General features: G+C 52.5%; 1 pseudogene; it reads right to left on the bottom strand.

Moving 5' to 3' along the window:
- Positions 1-1,069: 1,069 nt before the first annotated feature.
- On the bottom strand, positions 1,070-11,147 carry LOC146194726 (uncharacterized; annotated as a pseudogene).
- Between the last annotated feature and the right edge of the window lie 1,202 nt (positions 11,148-12,349).

Raw genomic sequence — 12,349 nt, 5'->3', positions numbered from 1 at the left:
ATTATGGATTACTGAATAACTCGCGGATGGCTATAACAAGGGTAGGGAATGGGAATATGCTCTTACAGTTTACGTGATGACCGAGGAAATTCAACTACACGAGCCCGAACTCGCTGTTTGGACCGTTAGGCGCAAGTGAAATTTGCTCAATCGTGCGAGCACTTCACAAGCGTGGAGCTTGTGCGCCTGAGCGGAAGTGCTGGAGACGAGACGCGCGACAAAGTAGTGGCATAAACATGATTAGTAGAAACGCGGAGAAGTCTGGGCAGCATTAACAAACGAAAAGGTAAACGTATATATTAGAACAACCCTAAGGGTGCTCTAATGGTGATCGTCGGCATGTTTAAGGCTCCATAAGAGTCTGGAGGTATGAAATCACCAGGTCGACCTTGGTGAACATATTTCAGCCTTGAGGCTGTGGGGATCGGTTAGCAGTCTGGTATGGTGGAGTTGTTTAAAGCACAGTAGTTGCCGCGCTTCCAGGCTGCCAGAATATTGAAAAATTATGGACACCCCGAACAAGACAAATGCCTTGTCTGGACACCGGGACATCAAGGCGTGGGAGGGAACGAGTGCGCCCATGCCGCTGCCCGAGCTCTCCTCCCCCTGGACTCGGCCCCTCCATCCTCCACACCGCCCTATCTCGGCCTTCTGGCGACGTATGCGGAGAGGTTACAGCACTGCAGACTCTCTCGCAGAAAATATCCACCCCCAGCCAAGGGGCTCTCCAAAGCGCAGGAAGTTAGATGGCGACGCCTACAGACAGGTACATATAACACACCAGCCCGTTTAAACACAATACACCCCGGGTTCTGCGACCCCAAATGCAAATATTGCGGGGAAAAGGCAGGCCTGCACCACATGGCGTGGACCTGCCCACGCAATCCTCCAGGTGATCCGAATGCAGTGCCAACAATTGAGGGGTGGGAGGCTGCCCTGTCCAGCTCTGGACTAGAGGCCCAACGGGCCCTCGTGACACGTGCACGGGTAGCAGCGGAAGCCGCTGGAGTCCCGGACTAGGGACCCCACCTACACATCCCCCTCCCTTAAATATACTTAATAAAGTTTTTCACTCACTCACGGCGCGCTTCCGGCTGTCATCGGTAGTTTTGGCACCATATGAACTCGTCAGGGCAAGGACTGCAGGAGGGACGATTGAAGACAAGATATATCTTATTCTCGAGCTCCTTTATCTATATATCCCGGCAATCTGGTACGAGGCTAAGCGCCCGCGAAGTTCTGGAGGGGTGCCATCATGACGATATAATGCGTGATGCTGTGGTGGTGGTGGTGGTGGTGAAAACGTTTAATAAAATATGGAGTTACATGAAGGTTGCTCTGGGGTCAGGCTTAGTGCCCTTCCCCTCAAAAACACTAGGTGGAGTCCCTAGTACGGCACCCCAGTGGCGTCCCCTGCCGCCATTGCCCTTTTGACCAAGGCCTTTTGGGCTTTCAGGTCGGAGCAGGCGAGTAGGGTCGCCTCCCAGTCCTCCCGGGTGGTGTTTTGGTTAGGTGCAAAGGCAGGGTTGGAGGGGCACGCCCACACTATGTGGAAAAGGTCCGAGGACATGTCCCCGCAGTGTGGGCACTCCCTGGAGAAGGCACTGTCAAAGTGTTTAAGTGACGCCGGGCACATCATGGTATTCGTAAGGAGGCGAAGAAACGCGCGTTCCTCCGATCTTGTTAGCCCTTTAGACGGGTGGGGGTAAATATTGTGTCTGTTTTGGTACAGCTGCGTAATTTCTCTGAAAGTGTAGGTTGGTGTGAATTCTTCTGAGGAGAAAGGAGACGAAGTTGCCCGGTTAGAAACCGCGCGGGCGGCGGCATCTGCTGCCTCGTTTCTTTCTAGCCCAGAATGGGCCGGAGCCCTGACTATGATGCGACGGGATGGACTTTCCACGTACGAGCTGTTTTGCAGTAGTCTGTAGGTCAGGTCCGAGCTGTTTTTTAGTAGCCGGTAGGCCAGGTACGGAACCCAGCCTTGTTGAAAGTTCCTACACGCCCCTCGCGAGTCCGTTATGATTGTTTTGGAATCAGAATGTGTTGCTGCTAACGCGATGGCGACCTCCTCTGCCTGTGTTACGCTTCGGGCTTTAAATGTGAGCCCGTTTACCGTTTTGGACTCGTGGATCACTGCCGCCATGTACCACCCGCCTTGGTGCGGGCCGGACGCGTCCACATAGTACACTGCGGGTTTCCCTTCGTAGTTATGAGCTAAGGCCTCTGCCCTGGCCATGCGCCTACCCTCGTGGTCGTCCTTGGACATATTAGTGGGGAGTGGTTTTACGTGCAGGGCGTATCGCCACTCCTGGGGAAGCCTTACTCTTTCCTCGGTTACAGTCGTGTGGTGTATGTATAGACGGGTTAATAGGCGACGCCCCGACGGTGTCTGCGATAGTCGCGTGTATTGACTCGTGAGGTGGGCTTCTCTCAGCTCCTCAAACGAGTTCGTCATACCCAGACCTTGGAGTCTGAGGTTCGACGTGGTTATAGGGAGGTCGAGGGCCTTCGCTATTTTGCGCGTGATCACCTCGAGGATGTTCTCGTCGTGTTTCTTAAGGTGGAGATAGGGGGTCGAGTACAGGATTCTGCTTGTTACAAAAGGCATTGGCCAGCCGTAGAGCATCTTTGCTTCTCAGTCCCCCTTTTTTGTTTGATACTCTGCGGACCATTCGGCCCACCTGGTCTCCGACCTTTTTTAGCTTGTCGAGCGTGGTCGTCGCTAGCTTACGCTGGTGAATGAAAAGGCCCAGTACTCTAATTTCCTCTCTCTCGGGTATTGGTTTTGATCCAAGTCGCAATTCTATTTTGTCTGTGCATTTTTGGAGGGACGAATATGGACGAATTCGAATTTTTTTGGTGAGCACTGAAGGCCGCATTTTTTCGCGTACTCATTTACAGCGGTGGCTGCCTCCTGCAAGCTGGCCTCCATTTCTCCGAGAGAGCCCTGCGTGGCTCATATGGAGATGTCGTCCACGTACAGCGCGTACTGCACACCCGAGACTTTCTCCAGGTGGACCGGGAGATTTTTCATTGCCATGTTGAAAAGAAGCGGGGATAGCACCGCTCCCTGTGGTGTACCTCTCGTGCCTAATAGAAAGGGACCGTGGTCTGCGTTCTGGATCCTCACGTAGGCCTGTCTGTCTGAGAGGAAGCGTTTTATATACTCGAACGCGTTCTTTCCACACCCCGTCTCCGAAAGGTGTATCAGGATGGCTTCGTGCGTCACATTATCGAAGGCTCCCTTCAGATCTAGGGCCAGCACTATCTTATCCCCGCTCGGGTGTTCTATTGGATTCAATATTTCTCTGCTAAGCTGTAGCAGGACGTCCTGAGCCGATTTATTTGGCCTGAAGCCATACATCGAGTCGGCGAAGACTCGCTTATTTTCAAGATACTCGGAAAGTCTGTCTCTGACCATTGTTTCCATCAATTTGCCTACGCACGACGTGAGAGAAATGGGCCTAAGGTTGTCCGTATTTATGGCTTTGCCTACCTTTGGGATGAAAGTTATGAGTGCCGTCTTCCATTCGGTGGGAAGAGGAACTTCGCCCGTCCAGATAGAATTGAAGTATTCTAGCAGGGATTGGTACGCGTGGTCTGGTAGGTTTGCTAGGCGTTTTATCGTGATCCCATCCCTTCCTGGCGCGGTCCCGCGTTTCATTCTCGCTAGGGCTGCCTTGAGCTCGTATAGTTTGAAAGGTTCATCTAGCTCAACATTTTCGTCTCTACTGTACCTGTAAGCTTCTCCCCTTGGGTCTTGGGTCGTGCTCAAGTACCGGTCTCGGAGCTTCAGCGCTAACTGGGCCGTATTTCCTTGAAACGCGTCTATTGCTCTCTGCAGGTGTTTCTGCGACTCGGTGCGCGTCTGGTTTGGATCTATGAGCGCTCGGAAGAGACGCCATGTGTTGTTGCCAGACATCTGCCTAGCTGCCGCGTTGCACCTCTCTACCCAGTTAGCGTCCGCGAGTTGCACCGCGTATTCTGCCGTCTCTTTTGGTATCGCCGCGATCCGTGTTTTTAGCTTACGGTTATGTTTCTGCCTGCGCTATCTTTTAACCATGCTGCGTCTGGCTTCGCAGAGGTGGAGGAGGTGGGTGTCCACATCCGTCACCGCCTCAGAGAGCTTTACCCGCGTTTCCGTCGAATGGAGACTGGTCAGCAGCTGTTTGGTCCAGGCTTGTTATCCCCGCTCCTCGATAGAACTAACATTATATTCTTTTCTAAATTTTGCCCAGTCCGGCATCCTAGTTTGCCCCGTCGGTCTGGTAAGGGGTTTAGTGCGGATCGTTATGTTGATAAGACAGTGGTCACTACCGAATATTTCCTCCGTATTCGACCACTCCACTCGCCTCGCGTTTTTTGAAAAAGTTAAGTCCGGACAAGTGTCCCTCTGCGCAGAGTCCCCAATTCGCGTGGGGTACGCCGGGTCGGTGTGTAGGGTTAGGCCTAATGTGGACGCTGCCTCCGCTAGCTACCGTCCTCGTATGTCCTCTCGGTTGTAGCCCCATGAGAGGCTCTGCGCATTGAAATCTCCTAACACTAGTAACAGATCTCGTCCCGCTTCCCTGACAGCCCTACTCAGGACCGTGGAGAAGGTTAAATTTTTTGCTTTAGGTGGGCAGTACACGTTCAGGATGTGGAGCGGCGGATCATCATATTTTATGGGCAGGAGAGTCACGATCACGTATGAAAAGCTGGCTTGTAATTCCAGATCTATCAGATTTGCTGTGAAATTTTTGTGCATGAAGATGCATGTTAGGGGGTCGAGTTGGAACGTTTTGTAGCGACAGCCAAAATAAGAAACGTTTTTTGACGAACTTCCAGAAACGCAGCAAGGACGCCAAACAAGGGTCGGGAACGGTCGCGTCCGCCTGGGGAAGTCGGAGCAGTGGATCTCGACAAAAAATGAAAGATGGCTTAGCTCTAGTATGCCTGGATATACGTAGCAAAAAGAAGTGACTACTTCGGGGTCAGCAGAAAATTTCTCCAGTCTAATGTGCCGTTAGCCAGTAGCTAAACTTTCCTTGCTCTACATGTCGAGCGCGTCTATGTTTACCGGCGCTCTATAATTCGTTTACAGGAAAGGAAAGGCGTAGCATATGTCACTCGCGGTAGGCGAGAAGCGCCGCCCGGCGGCGTCGGAATACAATTGTTCCCGCTTGGTTCTGATATCTGACGGTAGATGGGTGACGTCATATCCTTGACACCACCCTAATTGACTTTCTTAACAATTTTATTTTTTGCTACTTTTTAATTGCGCGCCAATCGTAGTATCTGTCACTCGCTGAATCCCGCTATCATCCTCACGGTAGACAAGCGGAATTTTGAAGAGCGTTTGACGACCCGGGGCGTGGCACAACCTTAAAGCGCTCGGCTGGGGATAATAATAATATAAAAATCATAATAATAATTGGTTCACAGGAAGGGAAAGGCGCAGTATCTGCCACACTTGTCTCTGTGGACACCTGAACTCCAAGGGAAGGGAGGAAGATGAAGTGGAAGTGGATAGAGAGAAAGAGGAGCCATAGTGGAGGGACACGGGTAATTTCGCCTACCCGGGAGAAGGAGGAATCGACATTTATTATGCCCGAAATAATTCAGGGATGCATGCAGGCACCAGACGGGGTGGTTCCCTACTTGCGGGACCCATATGTTCCCAGCAGCTCCTGGCCCCTGCCCGTCAGTGCGAGCTGGACGGATAGGGCGGGGCTGAATAACAAGGGCTCCCTTAGCTCAAGGGGTTGTGGATTGGGGGTATTGGTGGGAAGGGGAGGGGGGTCTTGAGTTTTGTGCATTCTGCCAAAATGTACGCGGCAGAGTGCCTTTTTATGCAAAAAGGACAGAGCATATCGTGTTCCGCAGGGTACATGCGGTTCATCAGTACGGGATGCGCAAGCTATCCCGCCTGCGCTCGACGCAGGATCATCTGTTGTTCCCTGGTGAGTTTGGAGTGCGGTTCTGGCAGTCTGCACTTTTCCTCTCGGTACATACGGGTTATCTCCCGAAAGCTGGTAACCGGAAGCCGTAGCTCTTCCGGCTTGTGCTCGCCCTGATTGACATTTCTCGGGTATGGTAGTCTGCGATGGTGTTGCCTGCTACCTGCGGGTGAGCCGGGACCAACACGAGCTTTATGGCTCTTCCCGAAGGCTAGCACTGGGATAGAATGGTTCGGGCCGAGGAGTGGATTACCCCTCTGCGTAAGCTTCTGTTGGTTGTCTGAGTCGGTTACTATGGTGTCCACGCTTGGCTGTGCGAGTGCGAGGGCCACGGCCGCTTCTTCGACAACAACGGGGTCTGTTGTCTTTATGGATGTGCTAACAATCAACCTGTCTTTTGACGTAACCACCACCGCTGCACGGTCACTGTGTTTTGGAAGCGAGGCGTCCGTGTATAGGACCCTGGGGTTCTCATGCAGCTTCCGGGCTATGGGTTTGTCCCGCGCGGTGCGCCTCTCGTCGTCTTTGCCCGGCGTCATGTTCCGGGGAAGGGGTTTGGTTTGAATGGTCGTCTTCCAGTCTTTCGGAGTGGCTTCCTCGAGGAGTACTGGCTCAATCTGCCATCCTATCTAACATAGGACGGCTCGTCCGTGTTTCTAGTGACTGAGCCGGATTCAGAAAGGTGAGATTCAATGAGCGCCTCCACCGTGTTGCGGGCGCCCATGTCTAGCAGTCTTTGCCTGGACGAGTATATGGGTCGCCCGGTGCTTGCTTTGTTGCCTTACGAAGCATCGTGTTTAGGGTGTCCCTATTTGCCTTTGTCAGCTGGAGTTAGGGGGCGGAGTAGGAAACCCGCGACACGACGAATGCGCGTATCAGGCTCATGGCATCCTCTTTGAGGCCTCGATTTCTGTTAGATACCCTCCTAATCATACTGAGTATCTGTTCAGTTGTATTCTTGATCTTTGTGACGGCGGCGTATGCCTTCCTGTGGGTCTGAAGTAGTAGGCCAAGGATACTAATCTGCTGTGTTAGCTAGATGGCCATTCCGTCGATGGTGACGATCACGTTCGGGGGCAGCTCTTGGATCTTCCCGGTTGGATCACAAGCAGCTCGGATTTCAGGGGAGCGCAGCTCAGTCCGCCCGACTTTGCGTACTCGTGCACGGTCGTTGCAGCCTTCTACAAGGCTTCTTCCATCCAGGCATCCGACCCGGCTCGAGCCGTCCTACTGCAATATCATCGGCATAGAAAGCGTCGTCCACGCCTTCGATTTGCTTGAGTAGACCGAGTAGGGGCAGGAGGGCCAGATTAAAGAGCAGGGGCGACAAGACTGGGGTGCCCCTATCACCGACCTCTACAGAGTGTGACTTCCCCTATCCTGATGGTCGCTGTTCGGTTTGACAGAAAATCGTTGATGTAGCCGAATGTCTTTCGGCCACACCTGGTCATATTCAGATTCCGCAACACACTCGCATGGGACACGTTATCAAACGCTCCCTTCTGGTCGACGGCGAGTATCGCGCGCGGCGTGTGCCTTGTTGCCGGCTTGACGACCAGTTCGTGAAGGTGGATCATCACGTCTTGGGTGCTGAGATGTTGCCTGAAGCCGTACATTGTATCCGACATCTGATCCGTTTCTTCGAGGTGTTTCTGCAGACGGCGAAAGACCATGCGTTCCTTCCCCTTCACCGCGCAGGACGTGAGGGAGATGGGTCGCACGTTGTCTATCGTGAGGGATTTCGTAGGTCTGCTGCATTTCAGCTTGTAATGATTCTTCCTCAGACGCCTCTTCTTGTTCCTGAGTAAACTTTCTCATCTGGTACCAATCGGAGACCCGCGCTGTCCCCAACACAGCCCGATATCGGGAACCTCGGATCGTGATTCCGATCACGCTGTGGTCAGACCCCATGTCCACTTCTTCGCTTCTCCAGGAGACGTCTAGCATGTCCGATAACCACGAAAAGTCTGGTGTGGTGTCCCTCGTGGCACTGTTGCCTCTTCTGGTATTTACGTCCGGCTCGTTCAGGAGGGCAATCTCGTGATCCTCCATTGCTTTGGCCAATGCTTTTCCTCTTTTTGACTTGAGCTTACATCCCCACGCTGTGTGAGGGGCGTTAAAGTCGCCGAGGATCAGGAGCGGCCTGGTCCCCGCCAATCCTTTCGCCTGGCTCACGATGCGGCGAAATTAGTACAGCCGTTGTGACGGCCGACAGTACGCGCTCATTAAAAATGAATTACCCGCGCTACCAATTTCTCTTGCATGAATTTAAACCAGCGTGTGCTCGCACCCACCCTGCACCGTAACATGTTGAGTTGTCGCCACGTTGCTGTGAACCAGCACCGCCGTTCTGTTCTTCGTGGGGTCCGTGTAAGCGACGTACCCCGGAAGTCTTAGTTTCCCGTTTGTCTCCTGTAGAGCAATTACATCGGGCTTGTCTTGTCTGTCAGTGTGTAATATTAGTTCCGCTTCTTTGTTGCGAATTCTACAGCAGTTCCATTGGTAATTTATGATGGTGTCCCCCCCCCCGGTCTTTTTGCGCTCCTTAATTGGCTTCTGCATCATCCTCTCAGGGCGCCTCAAGACGATTGCGCCTTTTCGCAATCGCGTTATTTTTATTTTTTCGGCCCGCTCCTTTTTCAGGGACGCGACGCGGTTCCTCACCGATATTGAGGCTACTTTTAGCGCTTGACGTTTGTGTTTCACCGATGGCGTCTGAGGCTGACTCTCGACAGCTTTAAGTCGGTTTTCTATTTTGCTTAGCCTTTCATTAATTTGGGATCTTTCGACCAAATTGGCCGTCAGCTCTCCTAATCTCGAGATCTGTGTCGTTACCGTGGTCACAGTCTCTGCGTTCGCCGCTTCCTCTCCGCTCGCGGGGCTCTGTTCGGCGTCCATCGCCTCTAGATTACTTGCTGTTCTTGCGTGGCCTCAGCGTCTCCCGCTGTCCGTCCTCGGTGGGGCGAGGGACAGGGTGCCTCCGCGGCACCCTGTGCAAGCCTGCGGTGTTGCTTGCCGCCGTGTTGTCTTCGGGCCTGAATTGCCAAACTGCCGTTCCTGGCTAGCGTTTCGATCTTGTTCATAAGCGCCTGTATTTGGGAGTTCTGCTCCTGGATCTGAGCGTTTTGGCACTCTATGATTCGTTTAAACTCTATCACTTCGCTACTGTCCTTTTTCGGATTCACTTGTGAGTTCAGAGGTTGGGAGGGGGATGGGGTTGGGAATTTGGGGTCGCTGGTTAGAGCGGCGGGAGATCTGATGGTCCGGCCCACCTTTTTCTCGGCGATCCCTCGGTGTCCGGTTGACTCTGGCGACTGTTGTTGACAGCCACTGTTGTTGCTGTTGCGGCCCGGCGTGTGTGACCGGCCCCGTTGTTTGGAGGCGCTGCGGTGGGGTCCGCCTGCATGACCTCTCTTGTCTCTGTTCCTTCTCCCGGTGTCTTCCTCCTCTGCTCAGCGACGCTCCCAGCCCCGCCGGCGGACAATGTAGGGTGTCTTGAAGCGGGTTTTGCAGGCCTTGTCCGCGGTCAGGTGTTTTCCTGCGCACAGGCCACACTTCGGGACGCATTCGTGATCTTCGGCGGGGTTGGAGTTTCCGCATCCTCGGCAGATCGTGTTGGAAGGATCCGGGCACACATCCATGCTGTGGCCCACTTTTCCGCACGCATACCATACGTCGATTTGTTGTCTAAGTAACGTACACTCCGTGAGTAGGTTGCCGTATCTCACGTATTTGGGTAATTTATGCCCTTCGAAAGCAATGATGACTGATCGGGTCTTACCGTTCCGGTTTGCCTGTAGGGCCGTTAGGTTATGCTTGTTCACAACATTGTCCTCAATATCCTGGGCCGTATCCTGGGGCGGGGTACCCCTTATGACGCCCTTCACCGTGCCGTGGGTGGCCACTTCCTAGGGACTTATTTCGTGTGCCGTGCCGCGTATGTTGATCCTTCGACAGCAGTTTATAAGTAGGCGTTCTCTCTTGAAGGTGCTCACCACAACGATATTCTGCTAGAAGTTGGGGCTCGCGACGCCTTCACTTAGCTTCACAGGCGGGGATCTGTGCTGCCGCCACAACTGCACGACTTAGTTTAACGCGGGTCACGTCGCGCACGTGGCGCCCGCCTCGTGGTCGTAATACGATCTTTATGTCGCCGCGCGGCAAGTCTGGCATGCGCGCGCCCTTCAAAAATTTGTCCTTCCTAGTCGAAAATAAACTACAGAACTGTCTCAAAAATACGACAAAATATCCTGTAGTTCTGTCGTAACCATCAGATACTTCTGTAGTTCTGTAGTATTTTCTGTAGTTTTTTTGTAATATATTTCTGTTGTCTGTAGTTCTGTAGCACTTTTCTGTTGTAGCTACAGAAATTTCTGATGTTACTACAGAATGATCTGTTGTCACAACAGATTTCCCGTCAAAAACCGCACAGAAATTCTGTCGTAACATTAGAAAATGCTCTGTAGTTTTTTTCCGACTGGGAATTGTTTATACGTTCGCCCTTGAGTGACGTATACCGCTTCCAGTGGCGTCTCCGCCGAGGTTGTTGCTCCGGCTGTTGACATCTGCAGCCATGGCCTTGGATTCACCTTCGTTCTTTTAAGTAAGGGATTTAGGCCTAACTTGACCATGAATTTGTGGCTCACCCCCTCACCGGCAGTTTTCCAACCTTGCGATCTTCTGCACTGGTCCGGCGGAATTTCGATGCCGTCCACCTCTACTTGGATAGCGGTAGTTATCTTAGGTAAATGAACACTTACGTGATCACCTATGATTCGATGTTCCGCTGGCGGCTTCACCGAGGCTTGGGCTGGGCCTACCGCTCCTCCGGCCACAGCTGGAGTCGACGTTAGGCCCAGTTGCGGTCGCTCCTCTCGGCAAACAAAAGTCCTTTGAATTCAGAAAAAGCGGTCCCCTACCTCGGAATTTGGGTTCCCGGTGGTCCACACAACTTCATGCATCCGGTCGATGCACTTCATTAAGGTGCGACTCAAAACATCCGGCAGTTCAATAAGATGCGAACGATGAGAGGCGTATCCGCCCACCTGGGAATCTTTAACGTGCGGTGACATCGCGCAGCACACGAAAGCATCTTCGTTTCGCTTTTATTGAAATGCAGCCACCATCAGTTGCGGGTCCCAGGGATAGGGATCCAGTTCCCGGATAGGGATTATTTTTTTTTCGATGAGGAGGAGTCGCACACCTCATAACCGTTGCTCGGCAACGCCATCAGAGCTTGGCGAGAGGACTGCGTAGGTTTGTGTATGTTCACATTTGTGTGTTCACATGTGAAAATTTCCATCAGAACGGAGGCCCCCTACTCCCCGGCCCGGCACACAGACCTAGGGGACGGGGGCGGGACCTCCGCGATTAGAGGCAGAGAATTGGGTCTTGGTTCCTTGCGGCCTCTTCCGCCAGGCGGATGGTTTGCTTCTGTAGAGTTGGGTCCTCGTTCCACTGAAGGGTTTCCAAGGCGCCAAGTATTCCTACTAAGTATTTTTTATTTTTGTCTTAGCCCTGGGGAGCTAGCGCATTCCCAAATTACATGGTTGAGGGTGCCTCTATCTCCACATTGCTTGCATTTATCGCCCTGTCGATCACCTTTCTGGACGTGATGGCCTAGACCGGGTAGATGTAATTCCCTGCCTGTAGACACCGCCATGCGGTCGCCTCTTTGTTGTTCAGGCGTTTATCTGGTGGTCGCACCAGTTTCCTGCTTTGTCTATAATTTTCGACTATTTCTGTGTAATTTAATAAACGTTAGTCCATATTATGGCAATAGGTGGTCTTGGCTGTGGCGTCATTCGGTCGCGTAATACGGTATACGCGAAGCTCTGCTCCGACCCTCCTAGTGAAGCATTTCATTTCAAAATTCTTGGACAGCTAACCTCATCTCAGAATCCAGTATGCCGTAATGCCGTAACTAAAGGATGAAGATATACAGCAATAAAATATCGGCACTGATTATGACAAGGACCCGCCGAGAGATACATCTGACATCTGAGTAAGATGTCAAGAGTCATGGATTTTTGACCGCAGGTCCGTATCATTGATCCACTAGTGAGATGATAACAGGACAGCGGGGAGAGGATGTTGAACTGAGGACGGTGGCTCTAAGCCAATGAAGGAGTTCGGACGCATAGCTCGGCTGCAGCATTGGTTAGATAGCAAACTTGGTGCCACGGCCGTTGGCATACAGCATGCGATTTGATTCTGGGCCGAAAACACTGGTCGCAGTCAGTGCTCTGAATGACTGTCTCCCGCGTAGAATGAGGGCTGGCGGCAGAGTGGTGCAACAGTGCTGTAGCTTGGGGATAACAGCGCGGAACACAGGACGGGAGCACAAGATTAGAGGACGACACAACGAGCGCTGACTTTCAACAACGTTTATTTTGGAACACCCTCAGCTT

This window comes from Amblyomma maculatum, chromosome 3, assembly GCF_055883805.1.
Source record: "Amblyomma maculatum isolate TAMU_Amacu chromosome 3, ASM5588380v1, whole genome shotgun sequence".
Lineage (NCBI taxonomy): Eukaryota > Metazoa > Arthropoda > Arachnida > Ixodida > Ixodidae > Amblyomma > Amblyomma maculatum.
Note: the sequence above shows the minus strand (reverse complement) of the source record. Positions and strands in the feature narration are given on the sequence as shown.